The sequence below is a fragment of the Triturus cristatus genome, chromosome 4_1 (assembly GCF_964204655.1).
Source record: "Triturus cristatus chromosome 4_1, aTriCri1.1, whole genome shotgun sequence".
Taxonomy (NCBI): Eukaryota; Metazoa; Chordata; class Amphibia; order Caudata; family Salamandridae; genus Triturus; species Triturus cristatus.
Genome location: NC_140585.1, coordinates 1,271,127,366 through 1,271,152,462, shown reverse-complemented (window position 1 = coordinate 1,271,152,462; position 25,097 = coordinate 1,271,127,366). Strand labels below are relative to the sequence as shown.

The 25,097-nt window shown below is 41.3% G+C and overlaps 1 protein-coding gene across 1 annotated transcript in view; it reads right to left on the bottom strand.

Moving 5' to 3' along the window:
• PDE1B (phosphodiesterase 1B) overlaps nt 1–25,097 on the bottom strand; it is a 1,345,653-nt gene that overhangs the window by 1,294,717 nt on the left and 25,839 nt on the right. The window lies entirely within an intron of this gene.

Here is a 25,097-nt window from a genome sequence, read left to right as displayed (position 1 = left end):
TGAGGGCGATGCAGATTTTTGGCCAGGTAGTTTAGGCGATGTAAAAGATGCTTAACGAGCTTCGGGTCTCTGAAATTCATCACTGCACAGTCAGTGGGCAGAGCTCAGTTTTCTAGGCACATTAGCCCCAACCCAGCTCCCTGTGGGATCTCATCGGCCTCCCGGGGGGGGGGGGGGGTTATAATGGATATTAAACTCCCTATTAACAATGGTGGCTTCTGAGCAGCAATTCTTTTCTCTACATTTTCTAATTCTGATGTAATCACGCACATTACGGTAGTCAGATAATTTGCAATAAAGGATTTTGGCACAGAAGAGTCACATTTCCTCTCTTTTGTATGTGCGCCTTTTCTCTTCTCCATGGTTCAAAAGTAACAGTTTAACAATACTGAGGCCTTCCTTAAGTCCAAATGGTGAATCAAAGGTGATCTTACAGCAGAGCCAAGAGGGATGGCCGAGCCCAGCCACTTCTAGGTGTTGACGGGCGAAGTAGGGCTTGCTCTTGGCCCGGTCTGTGCTGGGGCTGCATCCGGGCATGTTTTGCACTGCGGGGAAATAAAGGGCTATAAAACTGCCCAGCTGGTGTACTGTCACTGTGCCCTACCTCATGGCTCCTGGAAGGACTCTGGGAGTTGCAGTCCACTCCCCTGCAAACAGCATCCCGTGTCACGGGGAAGTAAATGGCCTTAAATGTGCCAGACTGGTACCCTATCACTGTACCCCACCTCCTGGCTCCTGGATGGTATCTGGGAGTTGCAGTCCATTCCCCTGCAAAGTGCATATTGTCACTTCATTCCCTTAATCATTACTTCATTCATCACCATATAATTTACCACCGCAATGTAATCACAAAATCTTGCTGTGTAATCAATTAATGCATAATCCCATTAATTCAGAAGATTAAAACATGGTCATTTTTACAAATGCACCTCTCTGCCTCAATGCATTTCGGGGTGATCCTTCATCAGGTGACTTATCTTCCAACTTTGATTCCTTCTACCTGGTGCCTGTCGGAGTCTGGACTGGAGTGACTATGACGGGTGCCATGTAGAAGCTCTTCCTGCTGTAGAGCATCAAGCTCTCCTGTTTGGCTCCCTCTCAGAATATAGGCTCAATAAGGAAAATACCCAGTTACTAATAAGAGGTTACTGAGAAGTATCACAAACACCTATTGTTCACAAATGAACACATTAAGGGATCCGAATTATGTCTAATTATTCCAAGCTCAGCACGCTAAACTACCAAGGATCCGGCTTACCTTCTTGTAAATCACCTTCTGTAACATAAAAATGATATGCGTTCCTTCCTATCCTCTCCCTTTCACCTATAATTTTCATGCATCACTTCCCTTAAATATGCAGCTCTTAAATGTGCACTCCCTTTTATCCGTGTTATTATTATTATTTGTAGATTTATCTAATGCGCTAATCACCCCTGAGGGTATCCAGGCGCTGTTTTGAATCAGGTACATTTGCATGGGCCATTAAATTCTTCTATATTTTTCCATTTACACCACTTACTACAAACACAATTCCTTTGCATTTGCCTAATAATTCATTACATCATTTCAACTTTATTACTCCTGAAATACCTCCTACAATGATAAAAAGATGTTTCTCTTAAATTGCTTTTTCTACCGTTACAAAGGTCTGTAACTGACATTTACACATAACATACTGTAGTGATGAGGTCCGCAGCCAAGATTTAGTGTTTATCTAGGTTTATTAGTTACAGTTTCAAGTAGTTGAGTTCTTGTGATGCAGCCCACTCGGGAGCAATCTGCCTGCTGCTCGGCCCATAATCCAACTGTCACACTCAAGCATCCGGGCACCCCAACATTTCATTCAAGACCATCACACCAACATTCCATGCATCACATTCACACTAGCTGAGCAGCTAGGGCGAAAGTAACAGAAAGTAACCAGATAAATATAACACAGGTTACTACATACATTACCCAATTTATCGACGTTGAAAGAAGAAAGGCTACATTTGGCAAGTCTAAGTTTCAATTTGTGATCACAGCATTTGATACCAACGAGCATGCCCTCACTGAGCCATACTGTCTGCTGGTAGATATCTACCCTCATGCCTACTTATTTATACAGAGGACCTGTACAGAGTCACTCGTTGCCATATACTCCCTCACGGTTACTTCAAATACCAGTAAACGTGCACATCCTCCCCACAGTTAGAGTCCAGTTGAGTGTAGAGAAGTCCATGACATCTTAAAGATAATTCCTTCAATTGATTGATGATCTGGACAGTGGCCGCTCCTCGAGGGAGTGCTGAGGGGGGGTGAGGCGGGGCGAGGGAGGTGCAGGGTGGGGGGTAGTAAACTCCGGCATACGGCCGAAGGGAGTTTCGTAAATAAATAAATAAAACAATTTACATTGCGCGCGCTGCAACTCCAACTCGGCGATGCAGCGCGCGCAATGTAAATTGTTTTATTTATTTATTTATTTACTTAACTATTATTGGCCGTTTGCTGGAGTTTACTAGCCCCCGCCCCGCCTCACCACCCTGCAGCACTCCCTCGAGGAGCCCCCACTGGATCTGGACAGTTTTCAGACGTTTCTTTGCCCTTAGCTACTGATCCTGGCTCTAATCTCCCAGTGATTGACACATGTACTTTAATCATTTGAACGTGGCTGTTCTAGATTCTAGGTAGGTGTGCAGTGCGCCGCTGTCTTTAACGTACGCCCAATGCTGTTGTACAGTAGGCTTTCGGTTTGATAAGTACGATTTTGAACTTAATGACTGGCTTCACTGGTCGTGAATGGAGGGCTTTTAGGTCTGGCTTTTTCTTAGGCTTCTATTAGGCAAGCACCGCTTTGTATACATCCAGATTATCAACGTACAGTAATTCAAGAGTTCTGTTTCATTTAGGCTGTTAGGTCCTTTGCCTGGCAAATTGGGAGTATTGCTTCATGAACTCTACTCAGTGCTAAAAACAGATTTTTCACTTTTTACGAGTTAACTTTAAAACTGTTTTCCTTGCGATCTTGTTCAAGGGATGAAAGCATTCTTTTTTCTCAAAACAACTTAAAGGAAATGTAAAAGTCCAGAATTTGACGTGAAAACCCAAATACAGAAAATTGAGTTATAGTGAGTGAGAGAACTATGGGAAGTTCACAAGAGGAAACTTTGTAGCTTTACACACTCCTTAAAATACACAAGATCATCACTTTTTTTGATCATTTTCTTTCACTTGTAAAATGACCCTTTATCATGCTGTTCCATATCACATTGTGTTTCACAGATTGTTCCATATACAGCACTTCATCTACTGCGCATTTCCCTGCATACCATTTCTTCCATCACAGTTTTTCATGAAGATGCAATCCTGTATCCCAGGTTTCCTTGGACACCACTTCTTGTATCAAAACCTTCCATTGACATCATTTTAGTGTGCCACGTTCTTCACACGTTTTTACTTCCTTCATCAAACCTTTTATGTACATTGTATTACTTTGTAGCATTTGAGAAGTCGCAGACGATGCCATGTAATGCTTCAATATGTACCGGGTTGTTGGAGCCTTTCCAAAGAGCCTGGTGCTAGGATGCTAGATGGGGTCTACAAGGGAAATGTTGGTAGAGGTGCTTCAGGTACAAAATCATGCTTCAAACATGATGCGGCAAATGTCGCTGGGTAAAGCATAGTATGTTACAAACTGTGAGTATAGATTCAGTTATGTAGTCCAACAAATACAGGAGTGTCAGTATAATAAAGTTAAGGCCATCATGGAGTGCAGAGCATGTGGATAGGGGCAGTCCATCAGGGAGTATGGTATTTGGAGTGAACACAGAAATTACAGTTATCCAGCTCCTGGAGGCACTGCTAAACAACCAGGGTATGCATGTTGCTATAAATGTGAGTAGGTTTATATCTTGGGACAGTGTTCACACACAAATTCTGGCCTTCGGCCCTCTTAAGACAACAGTTTACAAATAAAAATACTACTTCTGTTTAAGCAGCATTTTCATATTCAAGTGTTACCCTGACTGACTTCAAGACATTTGGTGTGAATTGCATGATCCCCTACCATTACAGAGATTTCACCTGCAAAGTTTTTTATATATCGCAATTTTAAGTTTTAAGTCTTTTCCAATGAGGAACCGTAAACACCTGCAACGTTGGCTAGGACAGTGCTAGCATAGTCCCTGGCATGCTGGTTGATTTGACCGGTTTGGCAATGCAGCTCGTGTGTGCCCTAGGAGAAAGGAGCTTTGGGCTCTTTCTCCTTCAAAGAACTCTGGATGTCAAGCCCTCTTGAGACATTCGGGAAACAAATCGTTCTACCCATAACTACATCCAGGGAGTTTCCAATCTCGTAACTAGTCTCCCCGAGTCTGGAGCATGTGGTTCCATCCTACTAAAACTTACTATTACCAAGATGTAAGCAGCAGCATGTTTTATACTGTCATTTTAACTTTATAGGTTGCAGAAATCTGCAAATTTAGACCTATACTATGCTGCATGCTTGAGAGATATCTGCCATCTGTTTCTCGTTGGGTGTAGGAGATAGCTGCTTAGATATTCTTCCTACTATGATCTACTGGTTGAAGGGTAGTCCATACGGTTGACGTGGTGTTAAAACCCATATGCATCTACAGAGTGGCAACCTGGCAAGAAGAGCAGTGAACTACTTCTGTGTGCTGGTACAACAAAAGGGCAGTGAGTAGTGAAGGTCCAGTAATCCAGGTGGTAACATGTGCATAGGTAGGGATACTGTCAAATGAGGGAAGTAATGCTAACTGGGTAAATTATCAGCTAGGACAATTAAAATGGGGAAATGAACAGGAGCTACGCGGCTTGTTGAAGGCCTATTGCTGTACACTAATGCATTATGAGCGAGGTACAAATTGGAAGAGCAATCATAGTTGCAATGTCAGAAGAAGCTACACAATATGCTATAGGTCCAGATGTCACTTGTTTCACGTATGCCAAAGGAGGAAATATTTTGCCAAGGGCCCTTGCCCGAAACCACTCTTTTGTTCCTGCAGTCTCCCGAAGGCTCCCAAAGGAAGATGAACCAATGTTCGGAGAGCCCTAAAAAGACCGGCACCCTGACATGCGCATGGGAAAGATATGAAGCACCAGGTAGGATGCTCACATTTCATGGCGTGCTCTACTGTCTACATTACTTTATGCGTCAGACTCCTCCATCTAATCTTACATCCTCCCATCCATTTGCATGTCTGTTCATAATCCTCATTTTGTCATTTATGATGAATTTCCTCTCTCTGATTTTGCCAAAACTTGCTCTGCAAAAAATTGAATGCAGAACTAAAGTTTACAGTGCCTCAAAATATGAGTGACCGGTGTAGGTCCACAACCAATGCCCAGATGTACAACCGTTTTTTGCAATCGCAAACGGGAAATTGGGCCATTTGCGACCGCAAAATAGGTCTGCCCTATGTCCAAACCCTATTTTGTGAGTTGGTAACCTATTACCGACTCGCAAAATAGGGTTTGCCACTCGCTATTAGGAAGGGGTGTGCCAATGGCGTCCCTTCCTAATAGCGAGTCGATCTTCAATGTATATTGTTTTGCGCCCGCAATTGCGTTTACAAAATACTCGCAGTTCACCACCTACTTCAAGTAGGTGGTAAGCCACTCGCAAATGGGAAGGGGTCCCCAGGGGACCCCTTTTCATTAATAACTGGTAGGGAAAATATTTTTTAAGAGCAGGCAGTGGTCTCACGGACCACTGCCTACTCTTAAAAAATGAAACAGAAACGTTTCATTTTTCTTTTTTAAATGCATCTAATTTTCCTTTCACGAAAATGGGCTGCATTTTTTTTTACACTGCTTTATTTCAAAAGCAGTCACAAACATGGTGGTCGGCTGACACAAGCAGGCCACCATTCCTGGGAGTGCTAGCCATTCCCAATGGGGTCTCAAATTGCACCTGCCTCATGAATATTAAAGAGGCAGGCAATTTGCGACCCCATTAGGAATAACAAACAGTGTCTGAGATACTGTTGTAAATTCCATTTTGCGAGTCACAAATTGCGAGTTGCAAAAAGACGCAATTTGCGAGTCACAAAATGGTAGGCTCGTACATCTGGCCCTAAGTCTCCATGCCAGATTTTCATCTAAATTAAATTAATTTACACAGCGGAACTGGCACTCCTGGACCTACGTTGGACACCCATGCCGTAATGTGATGAAACAATGTGCTGTCATACTATGTGTTTAGGTTATTTAAAAAGGACGTCATTGCAATACTGTAGAGTGCAAAACAGTAAAACAAAGATGAAAACAGGAATGCAATCTGATTCATAAAACGTACTTGGCTTGAATATGTTCGAAACTCTTCATGAACATTAAATGATACTTGGGCAAAACAGTGTACAGAGTTCGTACTTGCAGTATCTTCTTTATCCAACATGCACACACAGGCAGGAAAAAAAGACACCAAGGGCCTCATGTAGGTGGCCTGGCATTTACCACTTCATAAATACCGAATCATACCGATTCGGTATTTATGAAGTGGTAAATGCTATGTAGGTATTCAATCGGTAAAAATTACCGATTCGTAGAAATTCGGTAATTACCGAATCGGTATTTACCGATTCGGTAATGAGGCATACCTTCCCATTGATTGAATCAATGGGAAGGTATGCCTCATTACCGATTCGGTAAATACCGATTCGGTAATGGGGGGAGCAAAATCAAGGGTGGCAGGGTGTCACAGTGACACCCTGTTGCACCCCTGATTCCTACATGTGTGCACATGTGACACACATACATGCCCTAAGGGCATGTATGTCTGCCACATTGCACACTTCAAAGTGCATAAAAATGCTTTTTTGCAGCTATTCGTTATTTACCACCAACTTTTAGTTGGTGGTAAATAACGAATCCACCCAACACCCACACACTCCCCCTACATCTCATTTCATGATTCGGTATTTACCGAATCGGTAATATTACCGATTCGGTAAATTTACCGATTCGGTAAATACCGAATCATGAAATTCTCCCCCTACATCTCAACAGCCTAAATACCGGTCGGTAACGGTATATTTACCGAAAATCGGCCGTTACCGACCGGTATTAGGCTTCCTACATGAGGCCCCAAGTGTTAAATGCGCGTGTAGGATAATGGCTTGTAGTGTTTGTATTATATTACAAATATAAATTATACTGGAGTCATTGCTTAGCTTCCTACAACACAAAACCACAAATTAGTCTATTCCTTGCACCAAGGTCTAGCAGCGTTTAGTGAATGTATGACAATATTCTGCATGCGTTTCTCAGGCATGCCTAGGGAACGCCTTCATTTGAACAAACGCGTCTTTAGAACGCATTTGTTCTGCATGCAAGTCGTTATACCAACTTGCCTTAAGTGGGTTCTGGATTTTGGAATAGTTTAATTTACTATTCCAACCCCAGTCTGCGCAACAGAAGGGAAGGTGTTGGACTTTAATTCCAACACCATTCCACCAATGCGCCCCCCTAAAGCAAGGCATTGTAACAACTTGCATGCAGAGCGAATGCGTGCCAAAGCTGCTCTAGATTCTAAAATGACTTGATGTTCATTTCAAATCTTTTAGAGAGCACATCCCTATCTCTGTCTTCGCTGAGGTCCTGCTATCCATCAGAGGACTGTTGGTAGTAGTCTAAAATACCATCAAGTTATTTTTCAACCATGCTAAGTCAATCTATCGCAGCCGCCCAAACCAAATCTTATCGTCAGATGGAGGGGAACTCTTCCGCCAGACGTTTAAAGAAAGAAACATAGGTTAGACTCCACCACCCAGACCTATTGTTCAATCCCTGACTCCCTGTCAATGCCTGTGGCGCCCGCCTGACTCGCTGAACCAGCAGCATTGGCTTATCCACGAGATCACAATTTTGATCTTGGCGAAGGGAGGACATTGCCTCCGCTTAAATGTTCCGCCATAAGACCCATATCCACCTACTAGAAAGTAGGAATTGTGTTCCCACTTTTAAAATACCATTGACTTAGAGAATTTAGTTAATTGTTCTAATATATTGGAGAATGGTAACACTTATTTTTATAACACTTAAAAATGGCAACATTGTGTTATTAAATAGTAAACATGAAACAGATTTATACCAGTATTATTTATTCTTATTAGTTGGCTATTCTGTGTGACCACATTTGTTAAAAACATCAACATTTAGCATTGATTAACTAAGTGTTCCCTTTTTTTTGTTGCTCTTTCCCAGTCTGTTCAGTATGGTTTTTTGTACATCCCTATACCACCTTTTTAATTTTTTTTCTATAGAGTTTTCACTTCACCCCCGCCTACAGGTACAGATTAACATGAAAAAGGCATCGTGACATTTTTCACAACAAATTGCTCCCTCACTTCTCATCAAGGCCAATCAATGTTGAGCCTTGATAGTTTGCTTTGGCGAGGTTTTCAACTCGTTGCAATCACTGTTTTCCATCTGTGGCAGACATCTTTATCTTCCAAAAAGCAAACAACAGACTTCAATTCCTGTCCGCAGTCGGCTTCAAAGGAATGGCTCATCTCTGAAGGCAATCTCAGAGTGACACTGGGGAGGGCCCCTCCGCCTCTTCAAAAGGTCAAATGGTTCCAGTCTGAGTTGCATGCAGGCGAGGGCTGCAGCTTTGATTCAGTAAGCATTGCATCTGCTGGGTTTAACCAAACAGCATGGTCTCCTAACTCATCAAATTAGTCTGTTTCTGATGGTGGCACGAGGCGTTTTTCATGACTGCGATGACAGCAAGTCTATTATTACGTGACTGATTTGAAAGCTTTATTTAATCAAAAGTGACTGACACTTACATAGTGCAAGTACCAAAATCCCACCAATTCTACTGGACTAATACTTAACTTTACATGAAAACTTAACTTGTATATGTGTTTTCATCATGAAAGATGAGTAAGCTGAATTATGTAACGCGAAGAGTCCGAAAAACTACGAGTATTGCTCTGGATAAGAAACAATATGGTAAGCACAATACTGATACTAAGTTATCAAAGTTTTAAAGAAGAGAAAGTAGTAAGTGGATGAGTCCCAAAAACACCTTTTAGTAAAGACAGTAGGTTTTGCAGTGTTGATGATTTACATAGTCCAGCTTACAAGTGTGAAGCTGGAGTTGTCGCCGACTTGGAATGGCACTGAGTGCAGGGGCGGCTCCTCCATTACGGCCGAGGAGCGTCACCCCCCCTGCTGAAAACTAGCAGAGGCATACGAGAAAAATATAATGATGATAAAACAATTTTATTATCATTTTATTTTTCGTCCTGCAGGTTGCCGCTCGAGCCGAGGCATGGACGGGCGCAGCCATACTGGCACTGCAGCACCAGGGAGGAGGGAGGAGTGGTGGGCACTGTTAAGTGCACATGACTGTTTTGCTGGCTTTCTGGTGGTGGCCAAACCGCCATGTGCACTTAGCCTTTCTCTATTCTGAGCTGTGTTGTAAGGCTGGGTGTAGAGCCAACGTGGGCTTCCAGTCCCTGTCCGAGTGCCGAACCGGTCCTCTCGAGCCAGGTAAAATCAAACTGACTGTCGTGCCTTGGTCCTTGGACCCACATCACCTTTACCCACCTTGGGTTCGATGCAACTCTACCTGCAAGTGTCCGATTGTCACTAGTGCTTTTTCTCACTGACATCAATGATAATGTTTTGCAGTATTGTTTTGCACTGATTTAATTTTGCTTCTAAAATTTAACTCTGGTTATACTCATCCGATTGACTTCATCTCAGTGTCTAAAGATGCAAAAAACTCTGCTCTGTTTTTATAAATTGGTGTCAGGTTGCTTTTGAGTCATGTCAATTACTTATTACCATGTTTGCACTCTGAAATGTGTAACACTTGCTCCTCTAGTAAAGCCTGGCTGCTCTTTGCTACTCTTCCAGGACTGAGCTAAGGATTTATTAGTGTGAATGCAAGGACCCTCTTTGTGGTATTGTGAGAGTATAGCATAATGAAGCTTAAGCAGCATCATTAGATAATACTCCATCTTCCTACATTTATGAAGAAAGAAGACAGACAGATGAATGAAGTCTGAATCAAACAACATTTGCCATAAGTATCCACATCATCAAGTTTGGCCAGCCTCATATAACTATCCAGCATACAATGAAAGTTTAAGCATTCTGAGCACTCATCATTCTCAACATTCTAAAAGTAGGCAACAGTGAGAAAGGGGCACCAGAAAAGTTTGACTTGCGAGAAAAGGGCAATACAAGGAGATCAAAAAACATATAAGGAGGAAGGATTGTGGCAGTGTTAAGCTGTGGTGAAAGGAAATCCAGAAAAATGCTTTGGTGAGATGGAAAGTCAGGAAGAGGCATCTCGGCGAGTCTTCCACACCAATAGATAAGAGAATAGGAGCAATGATGAAAAGGAGACCAAGAGACCTCATTATCACCATCCTCACTAACATGCTATAAAGAGATTCACGTTCTAACTTCATAAACTAGAAAATTTGTCAGTTTCTTGAATTGATCTGGCTTTGAACTCCACATTTTTTCTTGAAGGTTAAGCAGGCATTTGCCATGCAAGTGCCACCCAAAAACAGGATCATTCAATTTAAACTGAATCTTCTTGGAGGCAGGAGCTTGACTTATAGGGCTTTATCAAAAATTGTCCAATATTCTAAATGAATGAGCCGAGTTTCTAGAAGAGTTGAGACTATGTTTTCATCTTGACATGCCTGTATGCCACATTTCTGTTGACTTTGACAGGACATGCTATGGCTTTTCAATATTTCTTTTAGTGGAACCTCCTAAAATAGTCACCTGAGCAACAGTAGGGCTATGAGTATAAAAAAAGGATATATTTTATCCATATTCTGCCTTGTAGTGTCTGATACCAGCAGCACACTGTAACCATTAACTTTACCTTTGTAATCATAGACATCATGAAATCAAAAGGACTCAACGTGCATTTACTTTTTCCTCAGGAATGATGATATGATTTTCCCAAAAAACCTTATATAACTGTTTAATTTGTCTAAATGCATACAAAGGTGCTATATCTAGAAACTTAGTTTTTTAAATTTAAATTCTAAGATCATAATCTTCCGCAATCCCAGCAGCTCTAGAAGTAACATTGCAAAATTCGAAAGCAAGAGATTCACATAGCTGAAAACCAAACAAGCAAGCTTTCCATCGGCCTATTGTGGTTCAAGAATCCGGAACAAAAGCCCATGTCACATCTGACAATTCGTCATCTTTTCTTTAAGACAATGTTCTACTTTTTTTAGGCACAGCATCTAGTTGCATCCTAATAGCACCTCATTGACCACCTCCCTCATTCTCTAACTCTCTCGAATAATCCATACAAATGCAATTACAATATTCCCTTTATCCCTCTTGTTACAGCCATCGGTTGTTACCCCACCTTATCTTTAACAAAACCTCACACTTTACTTCCTCACAGAAAGGTTCTCACTCCACAGATCTCATACATGCACACATCATTTCCTCTTCATCTAAGATTGTGTTGTAGGTGGAAATGACTACTGGCAGATCTTGTTCCAGACATCCCAACTATTTAAATGCTACTTCCAAATCATCTGTGTGATTCTTTGCACAATTGGTTTAGGAGCTGTTTATTGTGAACAACAACGGAGGCAGACTCAAACTCTGAAAAACTAAAAAACCGAACAAAGACTCTTAAGGAAAGACGTGTTCTCAATAGGCCCTAGTGCGTTTATGGCTCTGAAAAGAACTGAACCATTTCTGGGGGATTACTACACACTCGTTAATCCTCTGGAGCTGTGTCATTAGGAAGGAGTAGGAGGGAGTTGCAAACAGCAGTAATGCACAGCCACGCCTCGATCATCCCTTGTTTCGAAACTAGATAACTGGACCGTTAATAGACTTGCTTCTGTGGTTCTATTAGCTCTGAAGCTGAATTGCAGGACTCCCAATGTTACAAACATCAACTTGGTTTACAGCAGATTAGTAGTCAATGTTTTCAGACTCAAGACATGCAGTACACAATAATACATTTAAATATAATCTATCTGTCATAGTGTTTCTAGATACAAACATCATTTTTCAGCTGGAGTTGGACTGTTAGGCTTTTTACTGGTCACTCTTACCAGTATTAGATTGTGCATTTAGCAATTCTCCTGCTGAGTATAATCCTTTTTACACGGAGACCCTCATTTCAAAAAGCAATACCTTGTAAGTAAACAGGACTTAACTACATTTGCTACATTAAATGCATTTTAAAATGATCTAATATTACAGTGACATGCACCCCAGTGTCAAAAATTCTATTTGCAATGCAATCAGTTTCATGAGCGATGCTATCACTATCACAAGCAATGCTTTGTTGTTTCTTTTGGCCCATGTGCCTCACATCTGCAGATACACACAGACATGTTCAGTAACAAGCATTTACAATGCAATAGGTCTCGTAATTGTGATATTTTGAGCTATTGGCATTGTAAATGGCAATGCCTTTTATAATATTAAAAGGTATTGCCATTTACAATACCAATAGGTGAAACTTCGCCAAAAGCGAGGCCTATTGTATTGCAGAGTGCAGTGTTCGATAAGTGGGCATCGTGCTCACCATTAAAGTAAAAAAACAAAAAAAACAAAGTGGTGTCCCTGAAGCGGGTGATACGCTCTCAATTAAAGTAAAAAAAAAAAAGAGAACCAGCGCAGTGTCCCTGAAGCGGGCGCCATGCTCAACAGTAAAGTTTTTTTTTAAAAAGGGACAAAGCGCAGTATCCCTGAAGCGGGTGCTGCGCTCACTAGTAAAGATTTAAAAACAAAAATTAAACTGAGCGCGGTGTCCCTAAAGTGGGCACCGCGCTCAGCATGCAAGTTTATAAAAAAAAAGGTAAAAGAAAGCGCAGTGTTCCTGAAGCGAATGCCTCGTTCTTCTTAAAAGTAATTTTTTTTTAAAGTGTCGACATTGTACTGTAGAGGTAGGGGGCAGGCACTTTTAATTTTGGAGTGGCATAGAGCTCAATACAAAACTGGCCGCCATTGTCCTGTGTGGACGCGCTGCAAATACAACAAAAAGTAGTCGCCATTAGTCAGCAATAAACTAAATAGTGCTCACCTACTTATAACACACACCGTGTAACAAGCCAAGTAAAAGGGCCAGTCTCCATGGGAGGTTACATATGAACACAAGGCAATACTAAGGAGGGACTTAGAATCCTATTTATGAATCAAGGCCAGCATTTACAAAGGGCAATGACATAAGTCAATGAAAAATATGGACGGTGAGTGGGAGGTCCTTCAAATGCATACTCCTATAAAGCATGCCTCGCAGAGCAGCGCATGCGCGCTGCATCTAGGCTCGACCTAAAACGTCTCATTCCATGTGACGCATTGCATGTCCACCCGTGGCTCTTTATCATGGACCCCAGAAGTAAGACACTAAATATAGGTATGCACTCACTTAATCTTTTCAGAAATCTAAAGTATTTAAAGTAACTTCTTTTTAGCCAAGCACATATGCAGATCTCCTTAGCACAAACTGCTGCTAGGCCGCTTACAAGGAGATTCCTCTTCTACCAGTCTGACACACTCAGGGCCAGGCTCACAAAATTGGATTTACCCGGAAGTTGAAATTAGTACATTTTATTCAAATTGTGCTTCTGCCTCAAATTGTAAATTAGACCATTTGATTTTTAAGGAAACTAAAAAAATTAATAGATTAAGGACCAAAATGTGTTTGTGATTAAGCGATTCGATTGATGGACGATAATTGTTTACTGAAATAAGGATAAATGTATGACAAACGCTTACTGGGTCATGAAAGACATAAATGTATCTGTTATAAAAGTTAATGGCTTCACAACGATGGGCTTGTTAACTAATGGGCACGTGATAATTGGCTGATTCAAGTGTGGTGAAAACCAAACCTCACTACCTAGAATTCCTCCAGTGTAGAAATTTCGATTTTGACATGTTTCAAAGTTTCTTGTGCGTAATGTGAGGAAAATCAAATAAAATAATCTACTGAGCACTTCAAGTATATCAACTGCATATAAGAGCCCCCTGAAATAATGTCACGAAAGATGCTGAAGAGTGCACATTTAAAGCAGAGGTTTGCAAAAATAAAAAAAAATTAAATTCTTTTTAAAAAAAAATATTTTTATTGAGGGTATAGACACATTATTAAAACAGTACATAGCTTTAAAAAATTAATGTAAATTCTGATCTGTTTTTACTTTGCTGTAGATCAGTTCTAGATAGTTGAGCAGATTGTTGCGTTCAAACTCAGCGAACCTGTGTCTGCTTCTAACGACTCTAAGTATGTAACTATGACTACAAGCAATAGATGGGGGAGGAGAGTCTAGACGTACGCAACAGTACAGAGGAAGAGCGTAGGCAGTATTGCTAGTAGGACAAAATAACACAGTGCCTCCAACCAGATCTGTACAAAATATGTTCTAAAGGCAATGTATGTTCATCTGCAAACCCTCTTCTCATTGTTCCTAGAAGTGAATACATTGGTAGGGTGAGCAATGCGATCACCTAAAAACAAAATAAACTAACATTCCATTAAATGGCAGCAGAAAAACAAACAAACACACACACAATGTGTTTTTTTAAAGGTAGAATCCGGGAATGTAGAAATTTGAAAGACAAATGTAATATTTGCCTTCTTCCGGAAGTGAGAAGCAAATTGATTGGTTTGATTTCCTTAAAGTGTGTCAGTCAGCAGTCAGCTGAAGTAGGCCTTCTTCAAAATTACATAACTGCATTGTAGACAGATTGAAACACATTTCAATCATGATGGAGAACTAACCATAAGCAGCAGGCTTGTCTTGCCGTGCACACATTGCAAAGAAAAGCCGAAACATTCATTCCACCGAAGAAACAGCCAGGCACCAGCATCACTATTTTGTGTTTTGGGTGATCGATAACTCCCTCCACCACCTCCTCTATGTGCCATTGATACTGGCTTGCTTCGTTCTTGAATAATCGCCGGGGAAGGAGGACTATTAGGGATTAAGAATCCTGTCTATTAAGTACACAGTGTGAAGTCTCACCTGACTCGTACCTCTATGGTGTACTCTTTAATATCAATGTGAAGCCATTACGCGATTCATGATAATCCCACCCAACCCACTTACCGCGTTTTGGGAAAGAAAGAGTGAGCAAGAGCTGCACGGCCTAAGCGAGAACACCAATAGGAAGGGAGCTGCACGAGCCTCAAAGCCTTAATGTGGATAAAGCCCTTGGCCCCATGGGTGCACAGAGTCCCCAGACCCAAGAGTGCGCATGATCCTTAGGGGGCCTGATGGTCAGAGAGAAGTCAGGATCTCTACGGATAAGCTTAAACTTTGGGGCCGGATGGCAAGAAGGGCATTCAGGCCTCTCAGTGTGAGCATGAACTCAGGGGCGGAGCCTGAGCAGCTGCTTCAGGGACTTTAGGGTCAGATAGAGATTTATAAACTTGAAGATAAGCGTCAAGAACCCTGTGGGTGGCAGGTTAGTGGAATATTGGTGTTGCCAGTCTTCAGCAATGTTACTGACCCTACAATAAAAATCCCAAACGTAGCACCCTGATACAAGCAATGTTTTGCGCAAACTAGCAATCCGCAAATATAAGTAACTTTTTTATTTCGGTTTTCGGGACAATTTTTGTTTCCAATCCCAAGTTGAGCATGAGCCTTCCATTGGATGGGAAAGTAAGTGTTAAAATGGAACCATTTATAACAAACTTGACTAAACACCACTCAACTGTGAACAGGCTTAACAAGAAACGTTATTTAAGTAAAAGTTTGAAAGTGTTCAGTAGAGGTTATGCCTGCCCACATATCATTCATCACCAAATAAAGAAGACCAGGACATTAACAATGAAATAATGGGTTGTATCATACACTGGTCCTTCTCTATACACTAACATCATGCAGTAATCAAAAGCAAATTAACAGTTTTGGGAATATCTAGACAGGAAAATAAAATTATGGAGCAAGCGAGTTAAAAAAGGGAACAAGAAGACATGATAGAGTTTCTCTGAAAGGGATTGACCCCAATTCCATCTGTTCTTGTAACCTCTGGTCTTGGCCACTTCATTAAAAGGCCCAGAGGTTACAAGAGAAGAACTATTAGGAGAAGTGTCAACTAAATAAGAAGTGTATGTGTGACGAGACTGCAGCTGTTGGACGACTAACTGCAATTACAACAAGGAGACGAAATTCATCTGTAGGTTAAAGAGGCGCAGAAGAGAAACTTAGCCAACAGATAAGTGCTTAACTAAAGAGCAGAATACATGCTGAGCGAGAGATGCAGCTCAGTTTTGCATTTAGGAGTGTACTTGTCGGAGATACTTTGTTTTAGGCATGAAAAGGAAAGAATGCACGTGAATTTGCATGCTTAGAAAAAAATGTATGCATGTGTTTCCGACGTGCCTTTTTTAGGTATTTAGTGAATAGCGTACCCTTCGGATGCTCTTTTCATTGGGCATAATAGATTTATATGAGGCATTAATCCATTGTGTCTTACACAAATTCCGCTCTACAGCTAGGGTGTGTTTCTGTAAACATCTTTGATGTTTTTTGGTGTATTCCCTTTGTGTACGTTACCATGTTATACATGTTTGTTTTTGTGTCTGGCAATTTGTAAGGATTTTGGAAATGTGATTGATTATCGGACTCAAGCCTGTTGTTAGGCATGCTGGCTCGTTGGTGTCACCAACTGCTTTCTCAAGAGACGTTGGTAGTTGTATGTTGACAGTGGTCTTGGGGAGTTAGGAAGCCAAGATCTTTGCATTGGTTAATTCATTTTGCATTTCATTATTTTCTGTGAGTTTTCTGTTTTGCTTGATGGGGTGTGCAGCGTCATGTAGAATGCCTTTGAGAAGCTGGCCTGGTATATGATGTCCACTAATGTGAGTGGGCACCTTGCACCATTCCAGACAACCCCTATGGTGAGTTAAGAGGTCTCAGCCGACCTTAGAAAGCTCTCTAAGTTGTAGCTGTGGAGAGCAACCTTTAGGCTTAGTCCAGAAGGAGTGTAAATCAGCTTGTTTTACCAGAATGCAATCTTATAGTATAGATTAAGTGACAAAGAATCACACCAAGTATTTATAAAAATATGTATTTATTATATAATACTCCCTAGCACGTTTCAATATCTCCAACTCGGAGAAAAACACAAATGCACACAATACTTTAGCAAAGAAACACAGTAAATAGCATGGAATACAGAGTGGACCCCAGAGGGGGACCAAACCACATATGAAGAAAGTGGTACAAGAACCATGACTCTGATCAAGAGAGGGTCGAGAGGACGTAGAAGTGCTGGGACCCCAAGGAACCACACAAGGTGAGTAGATAGGGATGCCACGGATAGCGTGTGCAATGTGGAAACACGACTGCGTGCTCCGTACAACTCTATGTGCAAGTTGCAGTTGGATTTTTAAAGATTAAGAACCCTTCCCAGTGGACCCTAAAGAAATCCCGTGGAAGAGAAAGTTGGAGAGCCACCCCACCCGTGGATACCCTAGTATCCACGTTACCTACACCAGGGAAGCCGGGTGCATACGTTTGAAATGGTGTCGGAAACCGCCATCGAACCCAATGGAGGACTTCAGGAAAGTGTCGCTGTTGCAGAAGGAGAAAGTGTTCGGTGGAATCCAAAGTTGGATTCTAGATGAGAGGTACCAGCAAGCAGAGGGGACAGAGTCTATGTCACTCAGGAGTGACCAGGAGACTTGGAAGACGAATGCCCTCCGATGTCGGGTGTTGCAGGATGGATGACCATGACCATGACTCGGCAGCTGTGAGGACCAGGCGGTGCTGAGGAGGACCAGGAGCCATGCACGAGCTCTCCTACGAAGGATGTTGAGTGCTGAAGGGTCTGTGTCGGGCGGGAGAAGCAAAAAAACTTGACAAATGCAACCAATGCAGGAATCAAACATTGGAGCTACGTCGGGACCAGCAAGGTTCAGGGGTCTCACCAAAAGCAGGGAAGTCTGGGCAGGACCCAAGCAATCAGGGGCGACCAAAAGAAACCAGTGTGACCCTCAAGTGGACCCATAGGCCAGAGGCCATATTTACAAGAGCCAGTGCATTCCTTTCCTTTCCGCCAGAGCTGGAGCACAATTTGCAGCCGAGTGCCAACTCAGGCACCCTTGCACCATGGTGCAAGGGTGTCTGTGTTGTTGGCATGATTGTTTTTGTGCAGGAAGGGGTACCTTCCTGCACAAGAACAATCACAAGAGGCATTTTTCACCTTCTATGTGTGCTGCAGAATGCAGCACATTTAGAAAGAGATGAAAATGAGGAGAAATGTAAACATGGAACAATGTAAAAATTTCTCCTCTGGGGAGGTGTATGTTTTTGGCAATGCCCCAGGTATATGTGATGTTGTAAATCTGGGGCATGTGTCACATTTCATGGGTGTGGAGTGGGAACACCCACAACAACACCCATTGAACGCCTCCTTGACGTAGAGTAAGGCAAGTGAGCCCTTTGCGCTGCCTTGCCTTACTACATATCTATGAGGCCATGCAAAGCCACGCAAAGCCATGCAGGGTGGCTTTGTGTCGCCTCACAGATATGATTGAGAGGGTTGCGCCACGTCATAAATAATGATGCTCCGGCGGCTCAGGCCTCTTGTAAATGAGGGCCGCGCTGTCTTTCCCTGACTAGACTTATCCCCGTGGCTACGTTATCCCCACTGTACAAAGCTGATTATAAAATGTATACGTTCATAACTACCTTAGCTTTTACTATATACATAAAACGTGGTGTGTTCATCCTGTGTTTGCAACAAAAAAGTAAATACATTTGTTTAAAACGGACTCCTTTTAATGCTACAGTTTCAAGAAAACAAAAATTGCAGGAACTGCTCCTCCCAGTAGTTTTAAATGAATAGTGACATTTCTTATGTCCTGCATGTTCCATATCTAGAATGGAAGGATACCAAACAACATGTCATATGAAATTTTGGAAGCACCAGTAGGGCAATACTCCAGCTGCAGCTGTGCAGGTAAGAGAGGTGGGGCCGGGTTGGGAGGATTCGCCAGATGACCATGCCGGAAAATTAAATAAATTATTAATTTTCCCTCATCTGTCGAAAAACCCTCTCCCCCCAAACCGGCCCTACCGCTCTTACCTGCACGGGCTGCGGCTGCAATACTCTACCATTGTACAAGCACCTAAACACCTAAACACTGAACATTTATTTACAAAGATGTATTAGATCTTTTATAAAATACGGAACAAACAAACATTATAAGAACAATGGTAAGGGTCTGATCCTTCTGTTTCTTCCCACGTTAAGCAACAGCATTGCCATGGCAATTTGAAACAGTATGGCGCCTAAGACTCTAAATAATGAAGATATTCTGTTTTGCCAAGTTACAACAAAGCATGCCATGCCAATGATGAACCACTGGGGAATCACCAGACTCCATGCGTTCCACATCATACCAACTCAGATTGAAATAACAGTAATTGAAGGACAGAAGGAGGGGCTGTGCTACCAAGATAAATCTGTTAGCAACAGAGTTGCCATGACAATGAACCACAACATGGTTCATGAGATAAAGCCAGACTCAAGCTGCAACTCACGCTGGAAGAACACTCTTTTTAAAAACATTCTCAATATATCAACAGGAGGGCATAGTGGGCTGACGGTACACAGCAGCAGATTCATAGTGGCATAAGTGGCTGAACTTTTTTGTTCTTTTGAGAAAGTTGGTACATCGCGTTACCTTAGCCATAAACTGAAACTGATTATAGAACAATATATAAATAAACACACTACATGGCACATTGAAGAATTTCACAAATTTTTTGCCCCATCAGTTTGATTATGTCCACAAATCGCCTTAGATATGTGAGTTCACCTCTTGCAAAGTTCCTACAATATCATGGGGTAATCATAACATAACAAGGATGCCCATCACATGTTGAATCTTGGGTTTTCATGGCCCTCCATAATCTGCAAAGTCATTCATTAGATTACACTTTCTATTACAGGGTACTGAATCAACAGATCATGCAAATCTCTTTTTGGATGGCTCTTTAGGATGGGTCTCATAAAAAGGGAAGCCACCATCCAGTCAAACTCTTTATGGAAAGGTTAACAACATAATTAAAGGTGGGCGAGCGTCTGAAAGCTTGAACCTGAAGCCTGGCTCTGGATCAGCTCGAGGTCCTATTGGAACATAACCATAACAAGCTTTCATGTGGCTTCTGCCTTCCACACTCGCTCTACCCTCAAGTACAAAGAGGTAAAAACAAAGTATTCTATTATGTGGTAAAAAGGAGCAATATGTACCCATTTTTGGCTGATTTGAACAAACTAAAAACAAAAAACCTGGATTAATCACTACTTTTCTGCTTAACCAAACTGTGTGATCTTAGGCAAAGGTTTTATTACACCAATTCTCCTTTTTCTTTATTATCTCATATGAAAGCACTTTCAAATACGAGAGCTCAGAGCATCAGCCTTGTAAAAACCCATTCTATTTGATATCAATAGACAATTATATTTATCTGCATACAAGAACAGGGGTCACAACAGGATTCACATTAAAAGTATCTTGCCTCTTAGTTCACTAACGTATGATTTATATGGCAAACATTTTCAGGCCTCTGCTCGTATAAGGGCTCTAAGAGCCATGCCAGACCCTTGGCTCGGCTCAGGCTCCGCTCCCTACTGTTAATTTGTTGGGTCGCCCACCTCTAAACCTAATATGACTTCTTACAAGGGATACTCCATTTCCAGTACCAGCCTTCTCTTGTACAAATATTACTTCCTGGTACTCCAGGTACAAAGAATTTGCATGTGATCCAGAAACACAACTCCCAGAGCACAATGTGTGTTGACTAAATCAAAAGAGAGTGGCATAATTTCATAAGAAATACAGCACAGGAAATGAAATGGAAATTATTAAAAAGTATGTCTGCTGAACAAACTGTGCATTTATTATCAATTTATATTTCAATATTAAAATAAAAAATTTAAATGATATGATAACTATTGTTAATGAAATAGGATCATGATAAAGGTGCATGGGTAATATTAGGTTAGTGTATGAGCGATGGTTAGATTTGAAATAAGGGGAGTGGTGAGAGAGTTAGGATTTAGGGCTGGGGTTTGGGCTAGGGCAAGGGATGGCATGAGGGCACATTATATAAAATTAGGATAAGGGTTTGATTTAGGGGTGGGTTATGATTGAGCTTGAAGTAAGGGAAAGAGTTAGAGTAAGGGTAAGGTATGGAGGTATGGTTAGAGAGTTAGGATTAATGTTGAAATTAGGTTTAGCAGTTAAGTTAAGATATATATATTAAGGTCAATGTGAACCAAACATGATTTTTGACATTTTTACCACTAACTGTTTCAGTCTGCCAACAGATGGGTTTACATCTTGACAGAATTTAAGTCATAGACACACAAAGACACAGAAATTGGGTTTTGGTTCATCACCTCCCCCTTCAGTCTTTGCATGCTCGAAGTGGGAAACATCCTTTACTCCGCATGTGTTACAACGCATGTCGTTACCCCTTCACTCCGCAAAAGCTTTTACAACGCAGGGCTTTACACCACAAAGCATTACAATGCATTCCCCATTACAACACCCCGGTGGAGATAGAATAGTAAATTACGTTGTTATGGACAATGCGTTGTAATGGATTGCGCTATAAAGGCCTGCGTTGTAAAAGTTCTTGCAGAGTAAAAAACGCGGGGTAATGGCACACGTTGTTAATGTGTGCAGAGTAAAGTGTCCTATTCGCTTGAAGTACCTTTCACATTTTATATCAGCCCACTGTACTATTGTGCAGTGACAGATTTTGCAGTTGTAATTGGAAAAAGAGATTTTTTTAGCATTGCATATACAATGTAATTGAAACTAGAATGCAATTAAACACTGAGGGGCTCGCCGAGTATTGCAGCGCCGACTTGACGAGGAGCGCCCTATGATGAAGCATGACACCCCTTAGGGTATGTGATGGCATTCAGATCTGATCACTCCGATACCCGCAGTATTCGAGTGGTCACCTCTAGAGATCCCTTGCAACGCGAAACTCCCCCTTCCCTCCCAGGACTGCATCTCCACAGTCCATTTATATTGGTTTGAGAGCAAGGGTGCCGGACCTATCTAAACAGCTCCCTGTCGCGTCATTAATTTATTGCTGTTAATAAAACAGTTAAAACACAAAATAGAAATACAACCACCAATTACTTATCCCTTAGGTCTTTGTTTGAGCGCAAATTTTAGATCTCTGTATATTTAGAAACATTTCAATAGTTCTTAATCTTTTCATCATTGCCACACAAAGTGAATGTTTATCCAAGGAAAAGACAGTGTTCAGTCCCATCTTTCGAAACACTAAACTACCTTTCTGATGGTAGACTTATGCAATCATATCCTTTTTCAATATCAAAATGCAACCCCCCCCCCCCCCCACCAAGTGCTAAAGGTTTTCCTCTATTTTAATGAGAATTAACCCGAAAGATTGATGACTGTTCAAAAGAACTGAACAGTGGGTATGAAGAATTCGTAAAAAAGATTCTGAGTATGAGATTGTCCAATCACACCTATATTTAACCCTGCTTACATCAACCCCTCCCTGTGTCTTCATTATCTAGATCCCTAATGCTTTATTCCAACTGAAACTGTTCTCCTTCAGAAAGTATTATTAATACATATAAGCTCTGCCTGCGGTGATTAAGACTGTTCCTTTCAGACAAGGGTTCTCGTGGTGCACTTGTGTGTATGAATGTGTTCTATCAAGTGCATGTCTGTGTTGCAGAGGGGGTTGGCGCGCCTGCTTTTGCAAATGATATGCAGCAAAAGCCTGGCCATAAAAGCAGCATTTGTTAAACATTCTAGTCCATATGTCTCAGCATCCCTGCCCCAGGAACTCTTTGGCACTTCTACATCCATTTATTTATTCTGGGAAGTGCTAGCTCCGCTGCTTGTTCGTTCACGGGAGAGCTTTGCCTGATCTTTTATTTAATGCTTTTATGAAGGCATTAGGCATGCAACAATAAACGCATAACTTATTTTTCTTGCACCATTGCCTTCTTGGTACAGAGCAGTGGTTAAAATCAGCAACTATGAGAAGCAAGAAGAAAACATGTTATTATTTTTTCTAAAGTAGGGGTCAGGTAGAATTTCAGAGTGTGCATTTTAACTTGTGACTGATTTTGGCACTACCCTTCTGCTGACTTCAAAAGGACTTCTATTAATTATCTGTAGTTCAGCACCCTTGTGTAGCTAGCACCATAAGGACGCTGTCGCAGATAAACACAATCACTATTGGGTAACGATAGGCAGGGGTGTAGTGTCATCAGCATGAACCATTGCAGGGTGGTTGGCACTACTTTATAAAAATCTCAAATGAAATCAAACAAACACCACTTTATTTGTATATAAAAACGACATTGTAATATTGGCAAACGTGGCAGTTTAGTTGACATGTTTGTAATCGGCATGTGCCAGTGACGGTCAAAATCTCAACAAACACTAATGTGTGCTGAGTAAATGATTAAATCTGAACATGCTCTGATATTTATGAGTGATGGTGCTCCTGCACCGATGCAGCCAAAAAAACTAAGAAAATCCTGCCTGACACTCAAGATTTCAAGCTTAAATCTGAGCAAGCATTCAATGCAGTTAGGGGATGGTACAGATCAGAAAATACACTAAGAATTACTGAGCGATGGGGCAGGTACAAGCATGCATTAATGCAAATTAAACATGGATTTGGGATTAATGGTTGATGAATATACATTAATTAAAAGTAATCATTAATGGGGGAAATCTGAACATTGATTAGTACAGTAACTAAACCTTGGCATTTGGCCGGCCTTCTTACCATGAAGGTGCCCACACCTGCATTGTGTGAAATTGGCATGCAGCATTAGTTGTTGACATTCTTGTAGGCACTCTTGAGACAATGTTGCCGAGCCCTGTTGTAACGTTGGGCCTAGTATAATATTGGTAAATCTTACAATTTGTATAACATTGTTATAACTTCTGCCTTATGCCTCAGTCACATAAGTTGTAAGATTGGTGTAACATATCTCCATCCATAAATTGACTCACTCATGCATTAATCCATTATTACCTTGCCATTTAACCCAACAACCGATTCCCGTACACTCATTCACTTATTCATTCATCCATCCTGCATTCGCAGATTCATTTAAGTGTTGACTCTTTACTATAGGCACCCACTCAACTAGCCACACAATAACAAAGGAAGACTTGTGACTCCATGGAGAGTCACTTTCATTAAAAATAAGTTGCCAGACCTATTGACTTTGTAAAGGTTTGGTGTAATTTCATTTCAAATACATAGAAACCACAAGATTTCTTAGTACCTTTATAGGTCTATATTTCATATGCTACATTTTATAAATGGGTCTTATGACATCCATTTAATAAATCATACAGCGAGTACGCTGTAGTTTGAATCCTGGCATCGAGTACGTGTTCTGTACCCAGATCGAAGTACAGCGTACTCACTGCAGGGTTCGACCACATTCTGTTTTATTAATACACTGGTGGCTTCGGACAAGCCGCATCGCATAGGACAAATCACCGATTCTTTATATAAGGTGTGAAATACAATCACTTGATGAAAATTTGGAATTTACAATTTGGATAGAGGATTTATTGACCAGCCAGTTCGGAAATATAACCAGCGGAGAGGTCACTGAATTTAGAATTTAAAGAGCCAGACAGCCCTGAAGTAGTCAAGGGGTAATCCCCATACGACGAAACATATGTTGGCTCGGCTTTGTTGAATTAAAGACAAAGAAAAGACAAAAAAGACATTACCCATTTTCGTTCTTTTGCTCCTACAGAATGATGAACTTTCATTGAATGTTAGAGCGTGTGCATAGGATAAGAATTAATGATTTCACTGGCCCTTGGGTCCAGCATTTGGAGGGTTTAGGGTGTTTCCCTTACCTGTTGCACTGCATAGATTATGGAGAGCGAACACTGACGCTAACTCAATAGGCTCCAATTTTCCTAGCCAATGACACCTCCCTAGCACCAATCATCTACTTATTTTGATGAATACTCTCAGTTTCCATTGGCTTTCATCTACTGCACATGAAAAGGTTATTCACAAATTATATGGCATCTTTGCAACATGGAGTGCACCTGCAATCTTAAAATCTG